The sequence below is a fragment of the Sinocyclocheilus anshuiensis genome, unplaced genomic scaffold, assembly GCF_001515605.1.
Source record: "Sinocyclocheilus anshuiensis isolate Anshui unplaced genomic scaffold, SAMN03320099.WGS_v1.1 scaffold349, whole genome shotgun sequence".
NCBI lineage: Eukaryota > Metazoa > Chordata > Actinopteri > Cypriniformes > Cyprinidae > Sinocyclocheilus > Sinocyclocheilus anshuiensis.
Genome location: NW_015536459.1, coordinates 75,204 through 81,883, shown reverse-complemented (window position 1 = coordinate 81,883; position 6,680 = coordinate 75,204). Strand labels below are relative to the sequence as shown.

Sequence of the window (6,680 nt, the reverse complement as noted above, 5' to 3'; positions counted from 1 at the left end):
GAAAACATTACATTGCATAGTATAATCATGGTCAGTGCAGACATGTACTTGAACTTACTTTCTTATCGACTCTAACTGCTCCTTGCTAGTCCAGTCAGAGAAGTATAATAAAGATGATGTGCACTGTCTGACTCCAAGCACTGCTCGGTGTTCACAGCTGTCTGAGGAACTTCTGCCATTTCTTCTGCGATGACACTTCTCTCGGTTACTACAAAACATTGTTAAAAGACATCTGTGGCACATTTGAGAGAAATATTCTGTTATTCATGTATGTCTCTACATGCTAAGTGAAGAAGCAACTAAAGTTGAAACAAAACTGTGATTCTGTTTTGTTGTAGTCAGTTAAATGTGTTTTGGCAGTGGTGAGCACCTGTACACATAAGTCTGCTTACATTTAGCAACTGTAAAAGCAGGACACAGCTGCTGCAAATGATCTGAGACATATTAATATATATATTTGATTGCAGTACATTGTCATTGTAAAAATCACTGCAATTAGCTTATATAGGCTATTTAGTTAACAGATCATTTGAAAAGAACATTCTTCTAGAATTATTAAACTAATAGTACAAACAAATCCTCTTCACTCTAACATCCTTGAAGTAATTACATTCAGTTACATTCATAAAAATAAGAATGTGGAAACTAAAACTACAAACCTTTCTTCTTGTATGTGCTGGACCGTCATCATCCTCCTCTTCTTCATCTGTTTGTTTGCGGATCGGAGTGTTGTTCGTCAAAGTTTAGTGCAGCATAAACATTCTAGACTCACATAACTGTACTTACATCAAAGATTAAAAACATCTCGTTGATTTATTAGCTTTAGGTGGAGCATAACGAAAGTTTTCTGGCAAATCAGCATAAGTTACTGATTCGCACGCAAATGTAACCTTTTGCAAGTTTCATTATGAACTTGCTAACTAAAATACTAAAATATAAAAACTCATCTATGCTTACGATAAATATTTAATCAAAAGAATCCAATACATCCACATCTCTTGGTAAATAATCCATTGTGATTTGCTGTTATCACAGCCCAGAGCACAGCACAGCAGATTGACGGAATTGCAATTCGGTCCTACAAATGGCGGCCGCACCACTGTGTGACGTCACATGAAACCTATGAATAGCTCCATCATGCAGCAAATATGCATTTCTATCATTTAAACAAGTCTTTGGATACCTATTAAACATTTCATTTCATGCATTTCATGCACCTATTAATGCTATTTGATGACTGGTAAGATCTGGAAGTTCTCCTAGGTTCACAACACGGTCGTCCATAAAATGCATTGCTGTTCTGTTGTACAGATATGCTGCCTGACTAAATCTCTTGTCACATTGTGAACACTTGTAAGGTTTCTCTCCAGTGTGAATCCTCTCATGCAGTTTTAAAGTGTTTGCTGAAGTAAAAGTCTTTTCACACTCAAAGCACATGTAGTCTCTCACACCAGTGTGTGTTTTCTGATGTACTTTTAAACTTTCTAGACATGAAAAACTCTTTCCACACAAATAACATGAATGCCGCTTCTCATTTGTATGAATTCTCATGTGTTTCTTCAGGTCTGATTCGTGTGAAGCTCTTCCTGCACTGATCACATGTGTACGGTTTTTCTCCAGAGTGGATCCTCTCGTGTCTTTTCAGGTCTCCTGAATGAATTAATCTCTTGTCACAGTGTGAACACCTGTACAGTTTCTCTCCAGTGTGAACTCTCATGTGAACATTAAGACTATGTTTGCTTGTCAAACTCTTTCCACACTGAGTGCAGGTGAAAGATTTCTTGGCTCTTCTTTTCTTTAAATCTTTCCGTTTAGTTTGAGAGCAACTCGAAGGTTTTTCTCTACTTTTGACATGATTTTTCTCCTCAACTTCACTCAATTCTTCATTCTCCTCATTTTCTTCATTTAACTCTGAAATAAAAGTAAAAATGGTTTATTTTCAGTTAGTCATAAAAACAGAGAAATGTGAAAGGAGAAAAAAATGAACCCTGATGTAAACATTATATATATATATCTTTTTTTATGCATTTTTATAAATTATGTCTCTCTGAAATTTTAACTATTTGTATTATAGACACAAATCCCATGTTTCTACAGGGAGAACTATTAAATATGTTTGATCAACAACAAAAGAAAGTGTCTCTTATTATTTCTTCATTCTCCTCATTTCCTTCAATAAACTCTAAAATAAAAGCAAAATCAGTTCATTTGTCAGTAACTTGGGGAAAACAAAAAACAGAGAAATGTGAAAGGACATAAAAGTGAACCCTGGTGTAACAGTGTAAAGACGATTTCTGTACAAAAGTTTGTTCCTTTTTATGCAGTGTTATAAATTATACATCCCTGAAACTTTTCATGAAGAGGTACGCTGATCTTCAAAATATAATTTTTGAAACAGTATAGACACAAATCCCATCCCAGATAGCAAGCACACTCGGGCCGATTCCGGCTGAAATGCCGCACTGCCGGCTCAGTCTCGACGTCGGTGAGAAGATAATGGGCCAGAGCTGTGCCGACTCTACAAAACACTTCTGGCTGACAGACGGCTTTTTCTCTATGGGCCAATCTCGGCTGAAAGCTGTTGTACTTGCGGCAGGTCCACACTCGGTGTAGTTGTATTTACCTTCGGCCCGAGTTCGTTTTGATCACAGACAGGCTGCTGCTAGAATGAAGGAACTCATTCGAAGAGAAAGATTTGGCGGTTAAATCCTGAGGAGGTTTCAGCTGGCACAGTTTTAAAGAGGAATACTTCAGCTGCAAAAGGTAATTAATTAAATATATATATGTGGTTTGATGTTTTACATGTCACGAAGAGTAACGTTATAGTTTTTAGATGTTTCTGTTAGAAGGTTTGCGATGATAACATAACGTCAGAAAAACCATTCGGTCCGGAGATGGAGTGTTGATATCAGATAAATACGGTCTTTTTAGAGATTAGAAACATTGTGATTTTTGATAGAAAAAAATTGTTAAACTGTATCCAGTGCACGATAATGTCAACTAATGAAATTATACCGAGTTATATTCCAGTTTGCTAAAATTCAGTCTTTCAATTCGTCTTTCTCAACGAGTGATTGCTATTGAATCATATCGGACTGTGCTGGTGGCGCCATAAAAATCTATAGCTACTGGTGGCTCTGATTTAATTCACTTAACCTTTAAAAATAGTCATTTGTTTGTAAATCAAACTACACTGAGCATGCTGTTGTAGCGTTACACCTGCTAAGACAATTCAATATATGCAATATATATCTGAATTTAATAATAATATTTATTTTGTGGTTACACTGCCCGTGGGGAGCTCTGACACAGAAAAGCACTATAGATATGTAAGAGAAAGCCGTAAAATGTAAGTGCAAATTCTTTTGTTCTTGAATGGATGCCTAATCTGTCTGCTGCACTAGAGCAAGCTGTTTAGAGTGAACGAAAACTTTTAAAGCATATATGCCGCATAATGTGATTAAAATCACACTTAACATAATTACTGCTGTGGGGATTCGGATTGGATTATTATGAGCAAACAAATTTAAAAGTTTAATCTGAACGCACTTCATAATCTGACATCTTTTTTTTTCTTTTTTTTTTTTATACAGAAATTCTGAACTGCTGCATGAACTCGTGCATGAACATTCATCAAACAAGTAAGGTGAAAATTCTGGGTCTGGTTCTAATCCTAATGCTTAAGATTTAACAATTACCTTACAATATATATTTATACATATATTGCTATATTTCAAGGATTTCAAGAATTTGGAAAAACCTTCAGGCTAATGCTGCTGAAATGGAGGTCATGGGGACCATGAAGAGGCGACTCCAACTGGCAGATCATACCGTTTTTCAGGGTACTCACACTGTGAGTTTAAAAGTCCCATCTCTTTAACCCTGCATACACATGACACACTATCACATTTCTATCATTCAAATTCCTTAAAGGGGTCATATGATGTTATTTTAAAGATCATTATTTTGTGTATTTGGTGTAACAGAACATGTTGACATGATTTAATGTTCAAAAAACAATTTTTTCAAATACTGTACATTATTGTAGTTCCTCTGTGCCCCGCCTCTCTCAAATGCGACATAACTTTATAATCTGACATTTTTTTTTTTTTTTTACAGAAATTCTGAACTGCTGCATGAACTCCTGCATGAACATGAATCAAACATATAAGGTACGAATTCTGGGTCTGGTCCTAATCTTAAGATTTATCAATTACCTTACAATATATTTATATAAATATTCCTATATTTCAAGGCTGCAATTTGGAAAAACCTTCAGGCTAATGCTGCTGAAATGGAGGTCATGGGGACCATGAAGAGGCGACTCCAACTGGCAGATCATACCGTTTTTCAGGGTACTCACACTGTGAGTTTAAAAGTCCCATCTCTTTAACCCTGCATACACATGACACACTATCACATTTCTATCATTCAAATTCCTTAAAGGGGTCATATGATGTTATTTTAAAGATCATTATTTTGTGTATTTGGTGTAACAGAACATGTTGACATGATTTAATGTTCAAAAAACAATTTTTTCAAATACTGTACATTATTGTAGTTCCTCTGTGCCCCGCCTCTCTCAAATGCAACATATCTACAAAGCCCCTCCTTCCGACAAGCACAGTCTGCTCTGATTGGCCAGCTGACCCAGTGCATTGTGATTAGCTGAACACCACAACCACGCTTCGGAAATGTAACGCCGTTTTCTAGGGCTGGACCAGAATATTTGATTATTCGAATATTCGTTCGGTGGGTTGGCATTCGATTTAAAATTTTGAGATTCGAATATTCTTTTTTTTCCCCCTAACAGATGGCAACCCCCCCCCCGAAACGGTTCTCATTCGCCCTTGAATATGAATTGCCCATGAGTGAACGTCATGAGCACTTTAAATTGAGTGAGGACAAGACAAAGGCAGTGTGCCAAATATGCGATTTGAAATGGCCTACCATAACAGCACATCAAGTTTGAAAAATCACTTCTGTAAGTTGTAGGCTATGCCTATAGTATATTGTTGGTGTAAAAAAAAAAAGCAACGGAACTCCGCCCCTTGAGGAAACGGAGCTTGGCCCGCGACACTGAGATGATCATCTTCCCGCAATGAGACTGGTCTCTCTAAGCGAGATCCCAATTCATCGGTCATCCGACGTGACGTCGAGAGTGACCGACTGAAAGGGAACTGCTTTTATCCGACATGTTAATCAGTAATTTTACACATGATAAAAACGTGCACTTCATTTGCTTAGAAAATACTTGCGAATACGGCAGTCATAAAAAAACGTCCAATAGCCCAATAATAATAATAATTTGCCTAATAATAATTTGTCCATATTAAAAGTATTAACAGACCTGTGTGTTTTGTATCACTAGCGCAGTGTCCGTTCTCGGAGCATATAAACCCTGCCCGCGTGAGGCGCACCGCTTCTGGCTCGCGCTGTCCTGTAGTTTATTAAAAGTTTATTGTAGCCCAGCCTAATAATAATTTGTCTATATTAAAAGTATTGATCTTAACAGACCTGTGTGTTTTGTATCACTAGTGCAGTGTCCGTTCTCAGAGCATATAAGCCCTGCCCGCGTGAGGCGCGCTGCTTCTGGCTCGCGCTGTTCTGTAGTTTATTAAAAGTTTATTAATTCTGAACGTGTTGCGTGTCCATATTGCACCAAAATGCGACACTGCACTCCATTGGGTCCGCAGCAACACACCCGCCACGCGTGAAGTCGATTGGATTAACGGTTCTCGACATAATAAAAATGCAAACAGACAGACAGACACACAGAGATTCCTGCCTTTATTACACTGTGACTACACCGGACGCGACGCCTCAACAGCTAATGTCTTTACTGCCACGCATCCAGTGTAGACAGCATAATAGGCCTAGGTTCTATTGTATTTTGTCACGCTGCGCCGCTCGCGTCCGGTGTAGACACGGTGTTAGAGAGAAGAATATGTTCAGCCCCCTCCCTCCAAAGCTTCGAATATTCGGCGTTAGGGGGCTCAGCACACATCCTTGGGGGGCCCCAGTGTTCAGTGTGATGGTGCTGGATGTGTTGCTGCCTACCCGAATTGCCTGAGGTCTTCCAGTCAGAAAGTCCAACAGCCAGTTGCACAGCGAAGTGTTGAGCCCCAGCTGGACCAGTTTGTGAAGAAGACGTTCAGCTCGTTCAGCAGGGAGATGGTGTTGTCACAGGTGCGTGGTGGGGGCTTGTAGTCCGTAATGGTCTTTTAGCCTCTCTGATTCCGCGGGAAAGGTTGGCCCTAGCTGTCTTGAGGCCCTCCTCATCTCCAGCTCTGATGGCAGCGTTCCGCGTCTTCAGGAGTCCGTAAACCTCCCGTTAGCCACGGCTTCTGGTTGGCCCGGACAGTGATGGTCTTTGTGACTGTTACATCATCAATACACTTGGTGATGTAGGCAGTGACAGTCTCTGAGTACTCCTGGAGGTCTGTGGTGTTTTAAACATATTCCAGTCAGTGGTGTTAAAACAGTCTTGAAGAGCCTCTGACGACCCTTCCGGCCACACTTGTATCCGTTTGTGAACTGGTTTGGTGACTTTAACGCGCCGCCATCTTCTTCTTCACATAATCTTATCTAAATTTCTTATAAAAGCTGAGGTTTGTTAGTTCCTGAAAAGTTATATTTTAGCTGGTGTCAATGATCTTATGTTGCATTTGGTCAGACTG

The 6,680-nt window shown here is 39.1% G+C and overlaps 1 long non-coding RNA gene across 1 annotated transcript in view; it reads right to left on the bottom strand.

Moving 5' to 3' along the window:
• The window catches only part of LOC107694075 (uncharacterized), a 21,758-nt gene that overhangs the window by 1,196 nt on the left and 13,882 nt on the right, over positions 1-6,680 (bottom strand). The window contains exon 2 of the long non-coding RNA XR_001635126.1: positions 59-208. This is a non-coding gene — a long non-coding RNA (uncharacterized LOC107694075). The remainder of the gene's footprint in view (positions 1-58; positions 209-6,680) is intronic.